The sequence below is a fragment of the Mixophyes fleayi genome, chromosome 10 (genome assembly GCF_038048845.1).
Source record: "Mixophyes fleayi isolate aMixFle1 chromosome 10, aMixFle1.hap1, whole genome shotgun sequence".
Taxonomy (NCBI): Eukaryota; Metazoa; Chordata; class Amphibia; order Anura; family Limnodynastidae; genus Mixophyes; species Mixophyes fleayi.
The window spans coordinates 46,948,861-46,971,973 of record NC_134411.1 but is presented as its reverse complement, the minus strand read 5'-3'; the positions used below and the strand labels follow the sequence as shown (position 1 = coordinate 46,971,973).

General features: G+C 35.5%; 25 non-coding genes across 25 annotated transcripts; all 25 read left to right on the top strand.

The window, feature by feature from the left end:
- The first annotated feature begins 174 nt into the window (after window positions 1-174).
- On the top strand, window positions 175-256 carry TRNAS-UGA (transfer RNA serine (anticodon UGA)). The gene has a single exon. It is a non-coding gene; the product is annotated as a tRNA-Ser (tRNA).
- An 840-nt stretch (window positions 257-1,096) lies between these two features.
- On the top strand, window positions 1,097-1,178 carry TRNAS-UGA (transfer RNA serine (anticodon UGA)). The gene has a single exon. It is a non-coding gene; the product is annotated as a tRNA-Ser (tRNA).
- An 840-nt stretch (window positions 1,179-2,018) lies between these two features.
- TRNAS-CGA (transfer RNA serine (anticodon CGA)) lies at window positions 2,019-2,100 on the top strand. The gene has a single exon. It is a non-coding gene; the product is annotated as a tRNA-Ser (tRNA).
- An 842-nt stretch (window positions 2,101-2,942) lies between these two features.
- TRNAS-UGA (transfer RNA serine (anticodon UGA)) lies at window positions 2,943-3,024 on the top strand. Its single transcript has one exon. It is a non-coding gene; the product is annotated as a tRNA-Ser (tRNA).
- An 840-nt stretch (window positions 3,025-3,864) lies between these two features.
- Window positions 3,865-3,946, top strand: TRNAS-UGA (transfer RNA serine (anticodon UGA)). The gene has a single exon. It is a non-coding gene; the product is annotated as a tRNA-Ser (tRNA).
- An 840-nt stretch (window positions 3,947-4,786) lies between these two features.
- Window positions 4,787-4,868, top strand: TRNAS-CGA (transfer RNA serine (anticodon CGA)). Its single transcript has one exon. It is a non-coding gene; the product is annotated as a tRNA-Ser (tRNA).
- An 842-nt stretch (window positions 4,869-5,710) lies between these two features.
- On the top strand, window positions 5,711-5,792 carry TRNAS-UGA (transfer RNA serine (anticodon UGA)). Its single transcript has one exon. It is a non-coding gene; the product is annotated as a tRNA-Ser (tRNA).
- Window positions 5,793-6,633: 841 nt separating this feature from the next.
- TRNAS-UGA (transfer RNA serine (anticodon UGA)) lies at window positions 6,634-6,715 on the top strand. The gene has a single exon. It is a non-coding gene; the product is annotated as a tRNA-Ser (tRNA).
- Window positions 6,716-7,555: 840 nt separating this feature from the next.
- On the top strand, window positions 7,556-7,637 carry TRNAS-UGA (transfer RNA serine (anticodon UGA)). The gene has a single exon. It is a non-coding gene; the product is annotated as a tRNA-Ser (tRNA).
- Window positions 7,638-8,476: 839 nt separating this feature from the next.
- TRNAS-UGA (transfer RNA serine (anticodon UGA)) lies at window positions 8,477-8,558 on the top strand. Its single transcript has one exon. It is a non-coding gene; the product is annotated as a tRNA-Ser (tRNA).
- Window positions 8,559-9,398: 840 nt separating this feature from the next.
- TRNAS-UGA (transfer RNA serine (anticodon UGA)) lies at window positions 9,399-9,480 on the top strand. The gene has a single exon. It is a non-coding gene; the product is annotated as a tRNA-Ser (tRNA).
- Window positions 9,481-10,319: 839 nt separating this feature from the next.
- Window positions 10,320-10,401, top strand: TRNAS-UGA (transfer RNA serine (anticodon UGA)). Its single transcript has one exon. It is a non-coding gene; the product is annotated as a tRNA-Ser (tRNA).
- Window positions 10,402-11,239: 838 nt separating this feature from the next.
- On the top strand, window positions 11,240-11,321 carry TRNAS-CGA (transfer RNA serine (anticodon CGA)). The gene has a single exon. It is a non-coding gene; the product is annotated as a tRNA-Ser (tRNA).
- Window positions 11,322-12,161: 840 nt separating this feature from the next.
- TRNAS-UGA (transfer RNA serine (anticodon UGA)) lies at window positions 12,162-12,243 on the top strand. The gene has a single exon. It is a non-coding gene; the product is annotated as a tRNA-Ser (tRNA).
- An 841-nt stretch (window positions 12,244-13,084) lies between these two features.
- On the top strand, window positions 13,085-13,166 carry TRNAS-UGA (transfer RNA serine (anticodon UGA)). The gene has a single exon. It is a non-coding gene; the product is annotated as a tRNA-Ser (tRNA).
- Window positions 13,167-14,007: 841 nt separating this feature from the next.
- TRNAS-CGA (transfer RNA serine (anticodon CGA)) lies at window positions 14,008-14,089 on the top strand. Its single transcript has one exon. It is a non-coding gene; the product is annotated as a tRNA-Ser (tRNA).
- An 840-nt stretch (window positions 14,090-14,929) lies between these two features.
- TRNAS-UGA (transfer RNA serine (anticodon UGA)) lies at window positions 14,930-15,011 on the top strand. The gene has a single exon. It is a non-coding gene; the product is annotated as a tRNA-Ser (tRNA).
- An 840-nt stretch (window positions 15,012-15,851) lies between these two features.
- TRNAS-CGA (transfer RNA serine (anticodon CGA)) lies at window positions 15,852-15,933 on the top strand. The gene has a single exon. It is a non-coding gene; the product is annotated as a tRNA-Ser (tRNA).
- An 832-nt stretch (window positions 15,934-16,765) lies between these two features.
- TRNAS-CGA (transfer RNA serine (anticodon CGA)) lies at window positions 16,766-16,847 on the top strand. The gene has a single exon. It is a non-coding gene; the product is annotated as a tRNA-Ser (tRNA).
- An 840-nt stretch (window positions 16,848-17,687) lies between these two features.
- Window positions 17,688-17,769, top strand: TRNAS-UGA (transfer RNA serine (anticodon UGA)). The gene has a single exon. It is a non-coding gene; the product is annotated as a tRNA-Ser (tRNA).
- An 841-nt stretch (window positions 17,770-18,610) lies between these two features.
- TRNAS-UGA (transfer RNA serine (anticodon UGA)) lies at window positions 18,611-18,692 on the top strand. The gene has a single exon. It is a non-coding gene; the product is annotated as a tRNA-Ser (tRNA).
- Window positions 18,693-19,533: 841 nt separating this feature from the next.
- On the top strand, window positions 19,534-19,615 carry TRNAS-CGA (transfer RNA serine (anticodon CGA)). Its single transcript has one exon. It is a non-coding gene; the product is annotated as a tRNA-Ser (tRNA).
- An 832-nt stretch (window positions 19,616-20,447) lies between these two features.
- TRNAS-CGA (transfer RNA serine (anticodon CGA)) lies at window positions 20,448-20,529 on the top strand. The gene has a single exon. It is a non-coding gene; the product is annotated as a tRNA-Ser (tRNA).
- Window positions 20,530-21,369: 840 nt separating this feature from the next.
- TRNAS-UGA (transfer RNA serine (anticodon UGA)) lies at window positions 21,370-21,451 on the top strand. The gene has a single exon. It is a non-coding gene; the product is annotated as a tRNA-Ser (tRNA).
- An 841-nt stretch (window positions 21,452-22,292) lies between these two features.
- TRNAS-UGA (transfer RNA serine (anticodon UGA)) lies at window positions 22,293-22,374 on the top strand. The gene has a single exon. It is a non-coding gene; the product is annotated as a tRNA-Ser (tRNA).
- Window positions 22,375-23,113: the final 739 nt, after the last annotated feature.

Sequence of the window (23,113 nt, the reverse complement as noted above, 5' to 3'; positions counted from 1 at the left end):
AAAGACCAAATGCCTTAGAAGTCTATATTTTCCTTAAAGCTAAGCTAGCTACTAAATTGCCCTCCATTAATTCAGCAGCTGACAAAATTAAATTACATCAGAAGCAGACTGCCAATCGTGAACCAGAAAAAAAATATTTTTGAACTCCAGCTTGTAACAACCAACAAAAAGGTTGTAGTTGTGGCCGAGTGGTTAAGGCGATGGACTTGAAATCCATTGGGGTGTCCCCGCGCAGGTTCAAATCCTGCCAGCTACGTGTTGCTTTTCAAGCTTACCCAAAACATGCACTGTATCTAAAAAAGGTGTTAAAGAAAGTATGTTATGTTTATGAATACAAATCACCAAGGCCACCTAGCCCAAATTGACCTGCAGAAAATTTAGTAATAAACTACTTATCAAAGAACAGAGGCTTTTTCCTGTGTTTTAAGAACAGTGCTTAAGAAAGATTATGTAGATTTCCTGGTGAAAAGTGCATGTTGATCCTTAGTATAATAATCATTTAATCATTTTCTGCGATCTAAGTTCAAATCCTCGCTGGGCCTTATGTGATAATTGCAAGAAACATAAAAAATAATTGAATCAATAATCAACATCAGCAAAAAGAAATGTACATCACTGAGACTATTCTAGTAACACAAACACGTTGTGAAATTCATTGAATTATAACATCCTTAATACAGTGAATTGCACCAACAATTGTGGAAGGCGGATAACAAACTTTACACCAGAAAACACCTACCAGTCACAATTGAATGAACAGTTTCAATGGTGATGATTCTGCATTGAGAGACCAAGGAAGATTGTAATTCATCTGTAATGACAGTCATTTGCTTACATGTCCATGAAAAGTGATATAGAGAACATGGACACTTGTGGTGTCAAGGTGTAATGATTAAAACTATTGATTCTAAATCAAGTGATCAAAGACCAAATGCCTTAGAAGTCTATATTTTCCTTAAAGCTAAGCTAGCTACTAAATTGGCCTCCATTAATTCAGCAGCTGACAAAATTAAATTACATCAGAAGCAGACTGCCAATCGTGAACCAGAAAAAAAATATTTTTGAACTCCAGCTTGTAACAACCAGCAAAAAGGTTGTAGTTGTGGCCGAGTGGTTAAGGCGATGGACTTGAAATCCATTGGGGTGTCCCCACGCAGGTTCAAATCCTGCCAGCTACATGTTGCTTTTCAAGCTTACCCAAAATATGCACTGTATCTAAAAAAGGTGTTAAAGAAAGTATGTTATGTTTATGAATACAAATCACCAAGGCCACCTAGCCCAAATTGACCTGCAGAAAATTTAGTAATAAACTACTTATCAAAGAACAGAGGCTTTTTCCTGTGTTTTAAGAACAGTGCTTAAGAAAGATTATGTAGATTTCCTGGTGAAAAGTGCATGTTGATCCTTAGTATAATAATCATTTAATCATTTTCTGCGATCTAAGTTCAAATCCTCGCTGGGCCTTATGTGATAATTGCAAGAAACATAAAAAATAATTGAATCAATAATCAACATCAGCAAAAAGAAATGTACATCACTGAGACTATTCTAGTAACACAAACACGTTGTGAAATTCATTGAATTATAACATCCTTAATACAGTGAATTGCACCAACAATTGTGGAAGGCGGATAACAAACTTTACACCAGAAAACACCTACCAGTCACAATTGAATGAACAGTTTCAATGGTGATGATTCTGCATTGAGAGACCAAGGAAGATTGTAATTCATCTGTAATGACAGTCATTTGCTTACATGTCCATGAAAAGTGATATAGAGAACATGGACACTTGTGGTGTCAAGGTGTAATGATTAAAACTATTGATTCTAAATCAAGTGATCAAAGACCAAATGCCTTAGAAGTCTATATTTTCCTTAAAGCTAAGCTAGCTACTAAATTGCCCTCCATTAATTCAGCAGCTGACAAAATTAAATTACATCAGAAGCAGTCTGCCAATCGAGAACCAGAAAAAAAATATTTTTGAACTATAGCTTGTAACAACCAACAAAAAGGTTGTAGTTGTGGCCGAGTGGTTAAGGCGATGGACTCGAAATCCATTGGGGTGTCCCCGCGCAGGTTCAAATCCTGCCAGCTACGTGTTGCTTTTCAAGCTTACCCAAAACATGCACTGTATCTAAAAAAGGTGTTAAAGAGAAAGTATGTTATGTTTATGAATACAAATCACCAAGGCCACCTAGCCCAAATTGACCTGCAGAAAATTTAGTAATAAACTACTTATCAAAGAACAGAGGCTTTTTCCTGCATTTTAAGAACAGTGCTTAAGAAAGATTATGTAGATTTCCTGGTGAAAAGTGCATGTTGATCCTTAGTATAATAATCATTTAATCATTTTCTGCGATCTAAGTTCAAATCCTCGCTGGGCCTTATGTGATAATTGCAAGAAACATAAAAAATAATTGAATCAATAATCAACATCAGCAAAAAGAAATGTACATCACTGAGACTATTCTAGTAACACAAACACGTTGTGAAATTCATTGAATTATAACATCCTTAATACAGTGAATTGCACCAACAATTGTGGAAGGCGGATAACAAAATTTACACCAGAAAACACCTACCAGTCACAATTGAATGAACAGTTTCAATGGTGATGATTCTGCATTGAGAGACCAAGGAAGATTGTAATTCATCTGTAATGACAGTCATTTGCTTACATGTCCATGAAAAGTGATATAGAGAACATGGACACTTGTGGTGTCAAGGTGTAATGATTAAAACTATTGATTCTAAATCAAGTGATCAAAGACCAAATGCCTTAGAAGTCTATATTTTCCTTAAAGCTAAGCTAGCTACTAAATTGCCCTCCATTAATTCAGCAGCTGACAAAATTAAATTACATCAGAAGCAGACTGCCAATCGTGAACCAGAAAAAAAATATTTTTGAACTCCAGCTTGTAACAACCAACAAAAAAGTTGTAGTTGTGGCCGAGTGGTTAAGGCGATGGACTTGAAATCCATTGGGGTGTCCCCGCGCAGGTTCAAATCCTGCCAGCTACGTGTTGCTTTTCAAGCTTACCCAAAACATGCACTGTATCTAAAAAAGGTGTTAAAGAAAGTATGTTATGTTTATGAATACAAATCACCAAGGCCACCTAGCCCAAATTGACCTGCAGAAAATTTAGTAATAAACTACTTATCAAAGAACAGAGGCTTTTTCCTGTGTTTTAAGAACAGTGCTTAAGAAAGATTATGTAGATTTCCTGGTGAAAAGTGCATGTTGATCCTTAGTATAATAATCATTTAATCATTTTCTGCGATCTAAGTTCAAATCCTCGCTGGGCCTTATGTGATAATTGCAAGAAACATAAAAAATAATTGAATCAATAATCAACATCAGCAAAAAGAAATGTACATCACTGAGACTATTCTAGTAACACAAACACGTTGTGAAATTCATTGAATTATAACATCCTTAATACAGTGAATTGCACCAACAATTGTGGAAGGCGGATAACAAACTTTACACCAGAAAACACCTACCAGTCACAATTGAATGAACAGTTTCAATGGTGATGATTCTGCATTGAGAGACCAAGGAAGATTGTAATTCATCTGTAATGACAGTCATTTGCTTACATGTCCATGAAAAGTGATATAGAGAACATGGACACTTGTGGTGTCAAGGTGTAATGATTAAAACTATTGATTCTAAATCAAGTGATCAAAGACCAAATGCCTTAGAAGTCTATATTTTCCTTAAAGCTAAGCTAGCTACTAAATTGGCCTCCATTAATTCAGCAGCTGACAAAATTAAATTACATCAGAAGCAGACTGCCAATCGTGAACCAGAAAAAAAATATTTTTGAACTCCAGCTTGTAACAACCAACAAAAAGGTTGTAGTTGTGGCCGAGTGGTTAAGGCGATGGACTTGAAATCCATTGGGGTGTCCCCGCGCAGGTTCAAATCCTGCCAGCTACATGTTGCTTTTCAAGCTTACCCAAAATATGCACTGTATCTAAAAAAGGTGTTAAAGAAAGTATGTTATGTTTATGAATACAAATCACCAAGGCCACCTAGCCCAAATTGACCTGCAGAAAATTTAGTAATAAACTACTTATCAAAGAACAGAGGCTTTTTCCTGTGTTTTAAGAACAGTGCTTAAGAAAGATTATGTAGATTTCCTGGTGAAAAGTGCATGTTGATCCTTAGTATAATAATCATTTAATCATTTTCTGCGATCTAAGTTCAAATCCTCGCTGGGCCTTATGTGATAATTGCAAGAAACATAAAAAATAATTGAATCAATAATCAACATCAGCAAAAAGAAATGTACATCACTGAGACTATTCTAGTAACACAAACACGTTGTGAAATTCATTGAATTATAACATCCTTAATACAGTGAATTGCACCAACAATTGTGGAAGGCGGATAACAAACTTTACACCAGAAAACACCTACCAGTCACAATTGAATGAACAGTTTCAATGGTGATGATTCTGCATTGAGAGACCAAGGAAGATTGTAATTCATCTGTAATGACAGTCATTTGCTTACATGTCCATGAAAAGTGATATAGAGAACATGGACACTTGTGGTGTCAAGGTGTAATGATTAAAACTATTGATTCTAAATCAAGTGATCAAAGACCAAATGCCTTAGAAGTCTATATTTTCCTTAAAGCTAAGCTAGCTACTAAATTGCCCTCCATTAATTCAGCAGCTGACAAAATTAAATTACATCAGAAGCAGTCTGCCAATCGAGAACCAGAAAAAAAATATTTTTGAACTAAAGCTTGTAACAACCAACAAAAAGGTTGTAGTTGTGGCCGAGTGGTTAAGGCGATGGACTCGAAATCCATTGGGGTGTCCCCGCGCAGGTTCAAATCCTGCCAGCTACGTGTTGCTTTTCAAGCTTACCCAAAACATGCACTGTATCTAAAAAAGGTGTTAAAGAGAAAGTATGTTATGTTTATGAATACAAATCACCAAGGCCACCTAGCCCAAATTGACCTGCAGAAAATTTAGTAATAAACTACTTATCAAAGAACAGAGGCTTTTTCCTGCATTTTAAGAACAGTGCTTAAGAAAGATTATGTAGATTTCCTGGTGAAAAGTGCATGTTGATCCTTAGTATAATAATCATTTAATCATTTTCTGCGATCTAAGTTCAAATCCTCGCTGGGCCTTATGTGATAATTGCAAGAAACATAAAAAATAATTGAATCAATAATCAACATCAGCAAAAAGAAATGTACATCACTGAGACTATTCTAGTAACACAAACACGTTGTGAAATTCATTGAATTATAACATCCTTAATACAGTGAATTGCACCAACAATTGTGGAAGGCGGATAACAAACTTTACACCAGAAAACACCTACCAGTCACAATTGAATGAACAGTTTCAATGGTGATGATTCTGCATTGAGAGACCAAGGAAGATTGTAATTCATCTGTAATGACAGTCATTTGCTTACATGTCCATGAAAAGTGATATAGAGAACATGGACACTTGTGGTGTCAAGGTGTAATGATTAAAACTATTGATTCTAAATCAAGTGATCAAAGACCAAATGCCTTAGAAGTCTATATTTTCCTTAAAGCTAAGCTAGCTACTAAATTGCCCTCCATTAATTCAGCAGCTGACAAAATTAAATTACATCAGAAGCAGTCTGCCAATCGTGAACCAGAAAAAAAATATTTTTGAACTCCAGCTTGTAACAACCAACAAAAAGGTTGTAGTTGTGGCCGAGTGGTTAAGGCGATGGACTTGAAATCCATTGGGGTGTCCCCGCGCAGGTTCAAATCCTGCCAGCTACGTGTTGCTTTTCAAGCTTACCCAAAACATGCAAAGTATCTAAAAAAAGGTGTTAAAGAAAGTATGTTATGTTTATGAATACAAATCACCAAGGCCACCTAGCCCAAATTGACCTGCAGAAAATTTAGTAATAAACTACTTATCAAAGAACAGAGGCTTTTTCCTGTGTTTTAAGAACAGTGCTTAAGAAAGATTATGTAGATTTCCTGGTGAAAAGTGCATGTTGATCCTTAGTATAATAATCATTTAATCATTTTCTGCGATCTAAGTTCAAATCCTCGCTGGGCCTTATGTGATAATTGCAAGAAACATAAAAAATAATTGAATCAATAATCAACATCAGCAAAAAGAAATGTACATCACTGAGACTATTCTAGTAACACAAACACGTTGTGAAATTCATTGAATTATAACATCCTTAATACAGTGAATTGCACCAACAATTGTGGAAGGCGGATAACAAACTTTACACCAGAAAACACCTACCAGTCACAATTGAATGAACAGTTTCAATGGTGATGATTCTGCATTGAGAGACCAAGGAAGATTGTAATTCATCTGTAATGACAGTCATTTGCTTACATGTCCATGAAAAGTGATATAGAGAACATGGACACTTGTGGTGTCAAGGTGTAATGATTAAAACTATTGATTCTAAATCAAGTGATCAAAGACCAAATGCCTTAGAAGTCTATATTTTCCTTAAAGCTAAGCTAGCTACTAAATTGGCCTCCATTAATTCAGCAGCTGACAAAATTAAATTACATCAGAAGCAGTCTGCCAATCGTGAACCAGAAAAAAAATATTTTTGAACTCCAGCTTGTAACAACCAACAAAAAGGTTGTAGTTGTGGCCGAGTGGTTAAGGCGATGGACTTGAAATCCATTGGGGTGTCCCCGCGCAGGTTCAAATCCTGCCAGCTACGTGTTGCTTTTCAAGCTTACCCAAAACATGCACTGTATCTAAAAAAGGTGTTAAAGAAAGTATGTTATGTTTATGAATACAAATCACCAAGGCCACCTAGCCCAAATTGACCTGCAGAAAATTTAGTAATAAACTACTTATCAAAGAACAGAGGCTTTTTCCTGTGTTTTAAGAACAGTGCTTAAGAAAGATTATGTAGATTTCCTGGTGAAAAGTGCATGTTGATCCTTAGTATAATAATCATTTAATCATTTTCTGCGATCTAAGTTCAAATCCTCGCTGGGCCTTATGTGATAATTGCAAGAAACATAAAAAATAATTGAATCAATAATCAACATCAGCAAAAAGAAATGTACATCACTGAGACTATTCTAGTAACACAAACACGTTGTGAAATTCATTGAATTATAACATCCTTAATACAGTGAATTGCACCAACAATTGTGCAAGGCGGATAACAAACTTTACACCAGAAAACTCCTACCAGTCACAATTGAATGAACAGTTTCAATGGTGATGATTCTGCATTGAGAGACCAAGGAAGATTGTAATTCATCTGTAATGACAGTCATTTGCTTACATGTCCATGAAAAGTGATATAGAGAACATGGACACTTGTGGTGTCAAGGTGTAATGATTAAAACTATTGATTCTAAATCAAGTGATCAAAGACCAAATGCCTTAGAAGTCTATATTTTCCTTAAAGCTAAGCTAGCTACTAAATTGCCCTCTATTAATTCAGCAGCTGACAAAATTAAATTACATCAGAAGCAGTCTGCCAATCGTGAACCAGAAAAAAAATATTTTTGAACTCCAGCTTGTAACAACCAACAAAAAGGTTGTAGTTGTGGCCGAGTGGTTAAGGTGATGGACTTGAAATCCATTGGGGTGTCCCCGCGCAGGTTCAAATCCTGCCAGCTACATGTTGCTTTTCAAGCTTACCCAAAACATGCACTGTATCTAAAAAAGGTGTTAAAGAAAGTATGTTATGTTTATGAATACAAATCACCAAGGCCACCTAGCCCAAATTGAATGCAGAAAATTTAGTAATAAACTACTTATCAAAGAACAGAGGCTTTTTCCTGTGTTTTAAGAACAGTGCTTAAGAAAGATTATGTAGATTTCCTGGTGAAAAGTGCATGTTGATCCTTAGTATAATAATCATTTAATCATTCTCTGCGATCTAAGTTCAAATCCTCGCTGGGCCTTATGTGATAATTGCAAGAAACATAAAAAATAATTGAATCAATAATCAACATCAGCAAAAAGAAATGTACATCACTGAGACTATTCTAGTAACACAAACACGTTGTGAAATTCATTGAATTATAACATCCTTAATACAGTGAATTGCACCAACAATTGTGGAAGGCGGATAACAAACTTTACACCAGAAAACACCTACCAGTCACAATTGAATGAACAGTTTCAATGGTGATGATTCTGCATTGAGAGACCAAGGAAGATTGTAATTCATCTGTAATGACAGTCATTTGCTTACATGTCCATGAAAAGTGATATAGAGAACATGGACACTTGTGGTGTCAAGGTGTAATGATTAAAACTATTGATTCTAAATCAAGTGATCAAAGACCAAATGCCTTAGAAGTCTATATTTTCCTTAAAGCTAAGCTAGCTACTAAATTGCCCTCCATTAATTCAGCAGCTGACAAAATTAAATTACATCAGAAGCAGTCTGCCAATCGTGAACCAGAAAAAAAATATTTTTGAACTCCAGCTTGTAACAACCAACAAAAAGGTTGTAGTTGTGGCCGAGTGGTTAAGGCGATGGACTTGAAATCCATTGGGGTGTCCCCGCGCAGGTTCAAGTCCTGCCAGCTACGTGTTGCTTTTCAAGCTTACCCAAAACATGCACTGTATCTAAAAAGGGTGTTAAAGAAAGTATGTTATGTTTATGAATACAAATCACCAAGGCCACCTAGCCCAAATTGACCTGCAGAAAATTTAGTAATAAACTACTTATCAAAGAACAGAGGCTTTTTCCTGTGTTTTAAGAACAGTGCTTAAGAAAGATTATGTAGATTTCCTGGTGAAAAGTGCATGTTGATCCTTAGTATAATAATCATTTAATCATTTTCTGCGATCTAAGTTCAAATCCTCGCTGGGCCTTATGTGATAATTGCAAGAAACATAAAAAATAATTGAATCAATAATCAACATCAGCAAAAAGAAATGTACATCACTGAGACTATTCTAGTAACACAAACACGTTGTGAAATTCATTGAATTATAACATCCTTAATACAGTGAATTGCACCAACAATTGTGCAAGGCGGATAACAAACTTTACACCAGAAAACTCCTACCAGTCACAATTGAATGAACAGTTTCAATGGTGATGATTCTGCATTGAGAGACCAAGGAAGATTGTAATTCATCTGTAATGACAGTCATTTGCTTACATGTCCATGAAAAGTGATATAGAGAACATGGACACTTGTGGTGTCAAGGTGTAATGATTAAAACTATTGATTCTAAATCAAGTGATCAAAGACCAAATGCCTTAGAAGTCTATATTTTCCTTAAAGCTAAGCTAGCTACTAAATTGCCCTCTATTAATTCAGCAGCTGACAAAATTAAATTACATCAGAAGCAGTCTGCCAATCGTGAAACAGAAAAAAAATATTTTTGAACTCCAGCTTGTAACAACCAACAAAAAGGTTGTAGTTGTGGCCGAGTGGTTAAGGTGATGGACTTGAAATCCATTGGGGTGTCCCCGCGCAGGTTCAAATCCTGCCAGCTACATGTTGCTTTTCAAGCTTACCCAAAACATGCACTGTATCTAAAAAAGGTGTTAAAGAAAGTATGTTATGTTTATGAATACAAATCACCAAGGCCACCTAGCCCAAATTGAATGCAGAAAATTTAGTAATAAACTACTTATCAAAGAACAGAGGCTTTTTCCTGTGTTTTAAGAACAGTGCTTAAGAAAGATTATGTAGATTTCCTGGTGAAAAGTGCATGTTGATCCTTAGTATAATAATCATTTAATCATTCTCTGCGATCTAAGTTCAAATCCTCGCTGGGCCTTATGTGATAATTGCAAGAAACATAAAAAATAATTGAATCAATAATCAACATCAGCAAAAAGAAATGTACATCACTGAGACTATTCTAGTAACACAAACACGTTGTGAAATTCATTGAATTATAACATCCTTAATACAGTGAATTGCACCAACAATTGTGGAAGGCGGATAACAAACTTTACACCAGAAAACACCTACCAGTCACAATTGAATGAACAGTTTCAATGGTGATGATTCTGCATTGAGAGACCAAGGAAGATTGTAATTCATCTGTAATGACAGTCATTTGCTTACATGTCCATGAAAAGTGATATAGAGAACATGGACACTTGTGGTGTCAAGGTGTAATGATTAAAACTATTGATTCTAAATCAAGTGATCAAAGACCAAATGCCTTAGAAGTCTATATTTTCCTTAAAGCTAAGCTAGCTACTAAATTGGCCTCCATTAATTCAGCAGCTGACAAAATTAAATTACATCAGAAGCAGTCTGCCAATCGTGAACCAGAAAAAAAATATTTTTGAACTCCAGCTTGTAACAACCAACAAAAAGGTTGTAGTTGTGGCCGAGTGGTTAAGGCGATGGAATTGAAATCCATTGGGGTGTCCCCGCGCAGGTTCAAATCCTGCCAGCTACGTGTTGCTTTTCAAGCATTCCCAAAACATGCAAAGTATCTAAAAAAAGGTGTTAAAGAAAGTATGTTATGTTTATGAATACAAATCACCAAGGCCACCTAGCCCAAATTGAATGCAGAAAATTTAGTAATAAACTACTTATCAAAGAACAGAGGCTTTTTCCTGTGTTTTAAGAACAGTGCTTAAGAAAGATTATGTAGATTTCCTGGTGAAAAGTGCATGTTGATCCTTAGTATAATAATCATTTAATCATTCTCTGCGATCTAAGTTCAAATCCTCGCTGGGCCTTATGTGATAATTGCAAGAAACATAAAAAATAATTGAATCAATAATCAACATCAGCAAAAAGAAATGTACATCACTGAGACTATTCTAGTAACACAAACACGTTGTGAAATTCATTGAATTATAACATCCTTAATACAGTGAATTGCACCAACAATTGTGGAAGGCGGATAACAAACTTTACACCAGAAAACACCTACCAGTCACAATTGAATGAACAGTTTCAATGGTGATGATTCTGCATTGAGACCAAGGAAGATTGTAATTCATCTGTAATGACAGTCATTTGCTTACATGTCCATGAAAAGTGATATAGAGAACATGGACACTTGTGGTGTCAAGGTGTAATGATTAAAACTATTGATTCTAAATCAAGTGATCAAAGACCAAATGCCTTAGAAGTCTATATTTTCCTTAAAGCTAAGCTAGCTACTAAATTGCCCTCCATTAATTCAGCAGCTGACAAAATTAAATTACATCAGAAGCAGTCTGCCAATCGTGAACCAGAAAAAAAATATTTTTGAACTCCAGCTTGTAACAACCAACAAAAAGGTTGTAGTTGTGGCCGAGTGGTTAAGGCGACGGACTCGAAATCCATTGGGGTGTCCCCGCGCAGGTTCAAATCCTGCCAGCTACATGTTGCTTTTCAAGCTTACCCAAAACATGCACTGTATCTAAAAAAGGTGTTAAAGAAAGTATGTTATGTTTATGAATACAAATCACCAAGGCCACCTAGCCCAAATTGACCTGCAGAAAATTTAGTAATAAACTACTTATCAAAGAACAGAGGCTTTTTCCTGCATTTTAAGAACAGTGCTTAAGAAAGATTATGTAGATTTCCTGGTGAAAAGTGCATGTTGATCCTTAGTATAATAATCATTTAATCATTTTCTGCGATCTAAGTTCAAATCCTCGCTGGGCCTTATGTGATAATTGCAAGAAACATAAAAAATAATTGAATCAATAATCAACATCAGCAAAAAGAAATGTACATCACTGAGACTATTCTAGTAACACAAACACGTTGTGAAATTCATTGAATTATAACATCCTTAATACAGTGAATTGCACCAACAATTGTGGAAGGCGGATAACAAACTTTACACCAGAAAACACCTACCAGTCACAATTGAATGAACAGTTTCAATGGTGATGATTCTGCATTGAGAGACCAAGGAAGATTGTAATTCATCTGTAATGACAGTCATTTGCTTACATGTCCATGAAAAGTGATATAGAGAACATGGACACTTGTGGTGTCAAGGTGTAATGATTAAAACTATTGATTCTAAATCAAGTGATCAAAGACCAAATGCCTTAGAAGTCTATATTTTCCTTAAAGCTAAGCTAGCTACTAAATTGCCCTCCATTAATTCAGCAGCTGACAAAATTAAATTACATCAGAAGCAGTCTGCCAATCGTGAACCAGAAAAAAAATATTTTTGAACTCCATCTTGTAACAACCAACAAAAAGGTTGTAGTTGTGGCCGAGTGGTTAAGGCGATGGACTTGAAATCCATTGGGGTGTCCACGCGCAGGTTCAAATGCTGCCAGCTACGTGTTGCTTTTCAAGCTTACCCAAAACATGCAAAGTATCTAAAAAAAGGTGTTAAAGAAAGTATGTTATGTTTATGAATACAAATCACCAAGGCCACCTAGCCCAAATTGACCTGCAGAAAATTTAGTAATAAACTACTTATCAAAGAACAGAGGCTTTTTCCTGCGTTTTAAGAACAGTGCTTAAGAAAGATTATGTAGATTTCCTGGTGAAAAGTGCATGTTGATCCTTAGTATAATAATCATTTAATCATTTTCTGCGATCTAAGTTCAAATCCTCGCTGGGCCTTATGTGATAATTGCAAGAAACATAAAAAATAATTGAATCAATAATCAACATCAGCAAAAAGAAATGTACCTCACTGAGACTATTCTAGTAACACAAACACGTTGTGAAATTCATTGAATTATAACATCCTTAATACAGTGAATTGCACCAACAATTGTGGAAGGCGGATAACAAACTTTACACCAGAAAACACCTACCAGTCACAATTGAATGAACAGTTTCAATGGTGATGATTCTGCATTGAGAGACCAAGGAAGATTGTAATTCATCTGTAATGACAGTCATTTGCTTACATGTCCATGAAAAGTGATATAGAGAACATGGACACTTGTGGTGTCAAGGTGTAATGATTAAAACTATTGATTCTAAATCAAGTGATCAAAGACCAAATGCCTTAGAAGTCTATATTTTCCTTAAAGCTAAGCTAGCTACTAAATTGCCCTCCATTAATTCAGCAGCTGACAAAATTAAATTACATCAGAAGCAGTCTGCCAATCGTGAACCAGAAAAAAAATATTTTTGAACTCCAGCTTGTAACAACCAACAAAAAGGTTGTAGTTGTGGCCGAGTGGTTAAGGCAATGGAATTGAAATCCATTGGGGTGTCCACGCGCAGGTTCAAATCCTGCCAGCTACATGTTGCTTTTCAAGCTTACCCAAAACATGCAAAGAATCTAAAAAAAGGTGTTAAAGAAAGTATGTTATGTTTATAAATACAAATCACCAAGGCCACCTAGCCCAAATTGACCTGCAGAAAATTTAGTAATAAACTACTTATCAAAGAACAGAGGCTTTTTCCTGCGTTTTAAGAACAGTGCTTAAGAAAGATTATGTAGATTTCCTGGTGAAAAGTGCATGTTGATCCTTAGTATAATAATCATTTAATCATTTTCTGCGATCTAAGTTCAAATCCTCGCTGGGCCTTATGTGATAATTGCAAGAAACATAAAAAATAATTGAATCAATAATCAACATCAGCAAAAAGAAATGTACATCACTGAGACTATTCTAGTAACACAAACACGTTGTGAAATTCATTGAATTATAACATCCTTAATACAGTGAATAGCACCAACAATTGTGGAAGGCGGATAACAAACTTTACACCAGAAAACACCTACCAGTCACAATTGAATGAACAGTTTCAATGGTGATGATTCTGCATTGAGAGACCAAGGAAGATTGTAATTCATCTGTAATGACAGTCATTTGCTTACATGTCCATGAAAAGTGATATAGAGAACATGGACACTTGTGGTGTCAAGGTGTAATGATTAAAACTATTGATTCTAAATCAAGTGATCAAAGACCAAATGCCTTAGAAGTCTATATTTTCCTTAAAGCTAAGCTAGCTACTAAATTGCCCTCCATTAATTCAGCAGCTGACAAAATTAAATTACATCAGAAGCAGTCTGCCAATCGTGAACCAGAAAAAAAATATTTTTGAACTCCAGCTTGTAGCAACCAACAAAAAGGTTGTAGTTGTGGCCGAGTGGTTAAGGCGATGGACTCGAAATCCATTGGGGTGTCCCCGCGCAGGTTCAAATCTTGCCAGCTACGTGTTGCTTTTCAAGCTTACCCAAAACATGCACTGTATCTAAAAAAGGTGTTAAAGAAAGTATGTTATGTTTATGAATACAAATCACCAAGGCCATCTAGCCCAAATTGACCTGCAGAAAATTTAGTAATAAACTACTTATCAAAGAACAGAGGCTTTTTCCTGCATTTTAAGAACAGTGCTTAAGAAAGATTATGTAGATTTCTTGGTGAAAAGTGCATGTTGATCCTTAGTATAATAATCATTTAATCATTTTCTGCGATCTAAGTTCAAATCCTCGCTGGGCCTTATGTGATAATTGCAAGAAACATAAAAAATAATTGAATCAATAATCAACATCAGCAAAAAGAAATGTACATCACTGAGACTATTCTAGTAACACAAACACGTTGTGAAATTCATTGAATTATAACATCCTTAATACAGTGAATTGCACCAACAATTGTGGAAGGCAGATAACAAACTTTACACCAGAAAACACCTACCAGTCACAATTGAATGAACAGTTTCAATGGTGATGATTCTGCATTGAGAGACCAAGGAAGATTGTAATTCATCTGTAATGACAGTCATTTGCTTACATGTCCATGAAAAGTGATATAGAGAACATGGACACTTGTGGTGTCAAGGTGTAATGATTAAAACTATTGATTCTAAATCAAGTGATCAAAGACCAAATGCCTTAGAAGTCTATATTTTCCTTAAAGCTAAGCTAGCTACTAAATTGCCCTCCATTAATTCAGCAGCTGACAAAATTAAATTACATCAGAAGCAGACTGCCAATCGTGAACCAGAAAAAAAATATTTTTGAACTCCAGCTTGTAACAACCAACAAAAAGGTTGTAGTTGTGGCCGAGTGGTTAAGGCGATGGACTTGAAATCCATTGGGGTGTCCCCGCGCAGGTTCAAATCCTGCCAGCTACATGTTGCTTTTCAAGCTTACCCAAAACATGCACTGTATCTAAAAAAGGTGTTAAAGAAAGTATGTTATGTTTATGAATACAAATCACCAAGGCCACCTAGCCCAAATTGAATGCAGAAAATTTAGTAATAAACTACTTATCAAAGAACAGAGGCTTTTTCCTGTGTTTTAAGAACAGTGCTTAAGAAAGATTATGTAGATTTCCTGGTGAAAAGTGCATGTTGATCCTTAGTATAATAATCATTTAATCATTCTCTGCGATCTAAGTTCAAATCCTCGCTGGGCCTTATGTGATAATTGCAAGAAACATAAAAAAATAATTGAATCAATAATCAACATCAGCAAAAAGAAATGTACATCACTGAGACTATTCTAGTAACACAAACACGTTGTGAAATTCATTGAATTATAACATCCTTAATACAGTGAATTGCACCAACAATTGTGGAAGGCGGATAACAAACTTTACACCAGAAAACACCTACCAGTCACAATTGAATGAACAGTTTCAATGGTGATGATTCTGCATTGAGAGACCAAGGAAGATTGTAATTCATCTGTAATGACAGTCATTTGCTTACATGTCCATGAAAAGTGATATAGAGAACATGGACACTTGTGGTGTCAAGGTGTAATGATTAAAACTATTGATTCTAAATCAAGTGATCAAAGACCAAATGCCTTAGAAGTCTATATTTTCCTTAAAGCTAAGCTAGCTACTAAATTGCCCTCCATTAATTCAGCAGCTGACAAAATTAAATTACATCAGAAGCAGTCTGCCAATCGTGAACCAGAAAAAAAATATTTTTGAACTCCAGCTTGTAACAACCAACAAAAAGGTTGTAGTTGTGGCCGAGTGGTTAAGGCGATGGACTCGAAATCCATTGGGGTGTCCCCGCGCAGGTTCAAATCCTGCCAGCTACGTGTTGCTTTTCAAGCTTACCCAAAACATGCACTGTATCTAAAAAAGGTGTTAAAGAAAGTATGTTATGTTTATGAATACAAATCACCAAGGCCACCTAGCCCAAATTGACCTGCAGAAAATTTAGTAATAAACTACTTATCAAAGAACAGAGGCTTTTTCCTGCATTTTAAGAACAGTGCTTAAGAAAGATTATGTAGATTTCCTGGTGAAAAGTGCATGTTGATCCTTAGTATAATAATCATTTTCTGCGATCTAAGTTCAAATCCTCGCTGGGCCTTATGTGATAATTGCAAGAAACATAAAAAATAATTGAATCAATAATCAACATCAGCAAAAAGAAATGTACATCACTGAGACTATTCTAGTAACACAAACACGTTGTGAAATTCATTGAATTATAACATCCTTAATACAGTGAATTGCACCAACAATTGTGGAAGGCGGATAACAAACTTTACACCAGAAAACACCTACCAGTCACAATTGAATGAACAGTTTCAATGGTGATGATTCTGCATTGAGAGACCAAGGAAGATTGTAATTCATCTGTAATGACAGTCATTTGCTTACATGTCCATGAAAAGTGATATAGAGAACATGGACACTTGTGGTGTCAAGGTGTAATGATTAAAACTATTGATTCTAAATCAAGTGATCAAAGACCAAATGCCTTAGAAGTCTATATTTTCCTTAAAGCTAAGCTAGCTACTAAATTGGCCACCATTAATTCAGCAGCTGACAAAATTAAATTACATCAGAAGCAGTCTGCCAATCGTGAACCAGAAAAAAAATATTTTTGAACTCCAGCTTGTAACAACCAACAAAAAGGTTGTAGTTGTGGCCGAGTGGTTAAGGCGATGGACTCGAAATCTATTGGGGTGTCCCCGCGCAGGTTCAAATCCTGCCAGCTACGTGTTGCTTTTCAAGCTTACCCAAAACATGCACTGTATCTAAAAAAGGTGTTAAAGAAAGTATGTTATGTTTATGAATACAAATCACCAAGGCAACCTAGCCCAAATTGACCTGCAGAAAATTTAGTAATAAACTACTTATCAAAGAACAGAGGCTTTTTCCTGCATTTTAAGAACAGTGCTTAAGAAAGATTATGTAGATTTCCTGGTGAAAAGTGCATGTTGATCCTTAGTATAATAATCATTTAATCATTTTGTGCGATCTAAGTTCAAATCCTCGCTGGGCCTTATGTGATAATTGCAAGAAACATAAAAAATAATTGAATCAATAATCAACATCAGCAAAAAGAAATGTACATCACTGAGACTATTCTAGTAACACAAACACGTTGTGAAATTCATTGAATTATAACATCCTTAATACAGTGAATTGCACCAACAATTGTGGAAGGCGGATAACAAACTTTACACCAGAAAACACCTACCAGTCACAATTGAATGAACAGTTTCAATGGTGATGATTCTGCATTGAGAGACCAAGGAAGATTGTAATTCATCTGTAATGACAGTCATTTGCTTACATGTCCATGAAAAGTGATATAGAGAACATGGACACTTGTGGTGTCAAGGTGTAATGATTAAAACTATTGATTCTAAATCAAGTGATCAAAGACCAAATGCCTTAGAAGTCTATATTTTCCTTAAAGCTAAGCTAGCTACTAAATTGCCCTCCATTAATTCAGCAGCTGACAAAATTAAATTACATCAGAAGCAGTCTTCCAATCGTGAACCAGAAAAAAAATATTTTTGAACTCCAGCTTGTAACAACCAACAAAAAGGTTGTAGTTGTGGCCGAGTGGTTAAGGCGATGGACTTGAAATCCATTGGGGTGTCCACGCGCAGGTTCAAATCCTGCCAGCTACGTGTTGCTTTTCAAGCTTACCCAAAACATGCAAAGTATCTAAAAAAAGGTGTTAAAGAAAGTATGTTATGTTTATGAATACAAATCACCAAGGCCACCTAGCCCAAATTGACCTGCAGAAAATTTAGTAATAAACTACTTATCAAAGAACAGAGGCTTTTTCCTGCGTTTTAAGAACAGTGCTTAAGAAAGATTATGTAGATTTCCTGGTGAAAAGTGCATGTTGATCCTTAGTATAATAATCATTTAATCATTTTCTGCGATCTAAGTTCAAATCCTCGCTGGGCCTTATGTGATAATTGCAAGAAACATAAAAAATAATTGAATCAATAATCAACATCAGCAAAAAGAAATGTACATCACTGAGACTATTCTAGTAACACAAACACGTTGTGAAATTCATTGAATTATAACATCCTTAATACAGTGAATTGCACCAACAATTGTGGAAGGCGGATAACAAACTTTACACCAGAAAACACCTACCAGTCACAATTGAATGAACAGTTTCAATGGTGATGATTCTGCATTGAGAGACCAAGGAAGATTGTAATTCATCTGTAATGACAGTCATTTGCTTACATGTCCATGAAAAGTGATATAGAGAACATGGACACTTGTGGTGTCAAGGTGTAATGATTAAAACTATTGATTCTAAATCAAGTGATCAAAGACCAAATGCCTTAGAAGTCTATATTTTCCTTAAAGCTAAGCTAGCTACTAAATTGCCCTCCATTAATTCAGCAGCTGACAAAATTAAATTACATCAGAAGCAGTCTGCCAATCGTGAACCAGAAAAAAAATATTTTTGAACTCCAGCTTGTAACAACCAACAAAAAGGTTGTAGTTGTGGCCGAGTGGTTAAGGCGATGGACTTGAAATCCATTGGGGTGTCCATGCGCAGGTTCAAATCCTGCCAGCTACGTGTTGCTTTTCAAGCTTACCCAAAACATGCAAAGTATCTAAAAAAAGGTGTTAAAGAAAGTATGTTATGTTTATGAATACAAATCACCAAGGCCACCTAGCCCAAATTGACCTGCAGAAAATTTAGTAATAAACTACTTATCAAAGAACAGAGGCTTTTTCCTGCATTTTAAGAACAGTGCTTAAGAAAGATTATGTAGATTTCCTGGTGAAAAGTGCATGTTGATCCTTAGTATAATAATCATTTAATCATTTTCTGCGATCTAAGTTCAAATCCTCGCTGGGCCTTATGTGATAATTGCAAGAAACATAAAAAATAATTGAATCAATAATCAACATCAGCAAAAAGAAATGTACATCACTGAGACTATTCTAGTAACACAAACACGTTGTGAAATTCATTGAATTATAACATCCTTAATACAGTGAATTGCACCAACAATTGTGGAAGGCGGATAACAAACTTTACACCAGAAAACACCTACCAGTCACAATTGAATGAACAGTTTCAATGGTGATGATTCTGCATTGAGAGACCAAGGAAGATTGTAATTCATCTGTAATGACAGTCATTTGCTTACATGTCCATGAAAAGTGATATAGAGAACATGGACACTTGTGGTGTCAAGGTGTAATGATTAAAACTATTGATTCTAAATCAAGTGATCAAAGACCAAATGCCTTAGAAGTCTATATTTTCCTTAAAGCTAAGCTAGCTACTAAATTGCCCTCCATTAATTCAGCAGCTGACAAAATTAAATTACATCAGAAGCAGTCTTCCAATCGTGAACCAGAAAAAAAATATTTTTGAACTCCAGCTTGTAACAACCAACAAAAAGGTTGTAGTTGTGGCCGAGTGGTTAAGGCGATGGACTCGAAATCCATTGGGGTGTCCCCGCGCAGGTTCAAATCCTGCCAGCTACGTGTTGCTTTTCAAGCTTACCCAAAACATGCACTGTATCTAAAAAAGGTGTTAAAGAAAGTATGTTATGTTTATGAATACAAATCACCAAGGCCACCTAGCCCAAATTGACCTGCAGAAAATTTAGTAATAAACTACTTATCAAAGAACAGAGGCTTTTTCCTGCATTTTAAGAACAGTGCTTAAGAAAGATTATGTAGATTTCCTGGTGAAAAGTGCATGTTGATCCTTAGTATAATAATCATTTTCTGCGATCTAAGTTCAAATCCTCGCTGGGCCTTATGTGATAATTGCAAGAAACATAAAAAATAATTGAATCAATAATCAACATCAGCAAAAAGAAATGTACATCACTGAGACTATTCTAGTAACACAAACACGTTGTGAAATTCATTGAATTATAACATCCTTAATACAGTGAATTGCACCAACAATTGTGGAAGGCGGATAACAAACTTTACACCAGAAAACACCTACCAGTCACAATTGAATGAACAGTTTCAATGGTGATGATTCTGCATTGAGAGACCAAGGAAGATTGTAATTCATCTGTAATGACAGTCATTTGCTTACATGTCCATGAAAAGTGATATAGAGAACATGGACACTTGTGGTGTCAAGGTGTAATGATTAAAACTATTGATTCTAAATCAAGTGATCAAAGACCAAATGCCTTAGAAGTCTATATTTTCCTTAAAGCTAAGCTAGCTACTAAATTGGCCACCATTAATTCAGCAGCTGACAAAATTAAATTACATCAGAAGCAGTCTGCCAATCGTGAACCAGAAAAAAAATATTTTTGAACTCCAGCTTGTAACAACCAACAAAAAGGTTGTAGTTGTGGCCGAGTGGTTAAGGCGATGGACTCGAAATCTATTGGGGTGTCCCCGCGCAGGTTCAAATCCTGCCAGCTACGTGTTGCTTTTCAAGCTTACCCAAAACATGCACTGTATCTAAAAAAGGTGTTAAAGAAAGTATGTTATGTTTATGAATACAAATCACCAAGGCAACCTAGCCCAAATTGACCTGCAGAAAATTTAGTAATAAACTACTTATCAAAGAACAGAGGCTTTTTCCTGCATTTTAAGAACAGTGCTTAAGAAAGATTATGTAGATTTCCTGGTGAAAAGTGCATGTTGATCCTTAGTATAATAATCATTTAATCATTTTGTGCGATCTAAGTTCAAATCCTCGCTGGGCCTTATGTGATAATTGCAAGAAACATAAAAAATAATTGAATCAATAATCAACATCAGCAAAAAGAAATGTACATCACTGAGACTATTCTAGTAACACAAACACGTTGTGAAATTCATTGAATTATAACATCCTTAATACAGTGAATTGCACCAACAATTGTGGAAGGCGGATAACAAACTTTACACCAGAAAACACCTACCAGTCACAATTGAATGAACAGTTTCAATGGTGATGATTCTGCATTGAGAGACCAAGGAAGATTGTAATTCATCTGTAATGACAGTCATTTGCTTACATGTCCATGAAAAGTGATATAGAGAACATGGACACTTGTGGTGTCAAGGTGTAATGATTAAAACTATTGATTCTAAATCAAGTGATCAAAGACCAAATGCCTTAGAAGTCTATATTTTCCTTAAAGCTAAGCTAGCTACTAAATTGCCCTCCATTAATTCAGCAGCTGACAAAATTAAATTACATCAGAAGCAGTCTTCCAATCGTGAACCAGAAAAAAAATATTTTTGAACTCCAGCTTGTAACAACCAACAAAAAGGTTGTAGTTGTGGCCGAGTGGTTAAGGCGATGGACTTGAAATCCATTGGGGTGTCCACGCGCAGGTTCAAATCCTGCCAGCTACGTGTTGCTTTTCAAGCTTACCCAAAACATGCAAAGTATCTAAAAAAAGGTGTTAAAGAAAGTATGTTATGTTTATGAATACAAATCACCAAGGCCACCTAGCCCAAATTGACCTGCAGAAAATTTAGTAATAAACTACTTATCAAAGAACAGAGGCTTTTTCCTGCGTTTTAAGAACAGTGCTTAAGAAAGATTATGTAGATTTCCTGGTGAAAAGTGCATGTTGATCCTTAGTATAATAATCATTTAATCATTTTCTGCGATCTAAGTTCAAATCCTCGCTGGGCCTTATGTGATAATTGCAAGAAACATAAAAAATAATTGAATCAATAATCAACATCAGCAAAAAGAAATGTACATCACTGAGACTATTCTAGTAACACAAACACGTTGTGAAATTCATTGAATTATAACATCCTTAATACAGTGAATTGCACCAACAATTGTGGAAGGCGGATAACAAACTTTACACCAGAAAACACCTACCAGTCACAATTGAATGAACAGTTTCAATGGTGATGATTCTGCATTGAGAGACCAAGGAAGATTGTAATTCATCTGTAATGACAGTCATTTGCTTACATGTCCATGAAAAGTGATATAGAGAACATGGACACTTGTGGTGTCAAGGTGTAATGATTAAAACTATTGATTCTAAATCAAGTGATCAAAGACCAAATGCCTTAGAAGTCTATATTTTCCTTAAAGCTAAGCTAGTTACTAAATTGGCCTCCATTAATTCAGCAGCTGACAAAATTAAATTACATCAGAAGCAGTCTGCCAATCGTGAACCAGAAAAAAAATATTTTTGAACTCCAGCTTGTAACAACCAACAAAAAGGTTGTAGTTGTGGCCGAGTGGTTAAGGCGATGGACTTGAAATCCATTGGGGTGTCCACGCGCAGGTTCAAATCCTGCCAGCTACGTGTTGCTTTTCAAGCTTACCCAAAACATGCAAAGTATCTAAAAAAAGGTGTTAAAGAAAGTATGTTATGTTTATGAATACAAATCACCAAGGCCACCTAGCCCAAATTGACCTGCAGAAAATTTAGTAATAAACTACTTATCAAAGAACAGAGGCTTTTTCCTGCGTTTTAAGAACAGTGCTTAAGAAAGATTATGTAGATTTCCTGGTGAAAAGTGCATGTTGATCCTTAGTATAATAATCATTTAATCATTTTCTGCGATCTAAGTTCAAATCCTCGCTGGGCCTTATGTGATAATTGCAAGAAACATAAAAAATAATTGAATCAATAATCAACATCAGCAAAAAGAAATGTACATCACTGAGACTATTCTAGTAACACAAACACGTTGTGAAATTCATTGAATTATAACATCCTTAATACAGTGAATTGCACCAACAATTGTGGAAGGCGGATAACAAACTTTACACCAGAAAACACCTACCAGTCACAATTGAATGAACAGTTTCAATGGTGATGATTCTGCATTGAGAGACCAAGGAAGATTGTAATTCATCTGTAATGACAGTCATTTGCTTACATGTCCATGAAAAGTGATATAGAGAACATGGACACTTGTGGTGTCAAGGTGTAATGATTAAAACTATTGATTCTAAATCAAGTGATCAAAGACCAAATGCCTTAGAAGTCTATATTTTCCTTAAAGCTAAGCTAGCTACTAAATTGCCCTCCATTAATT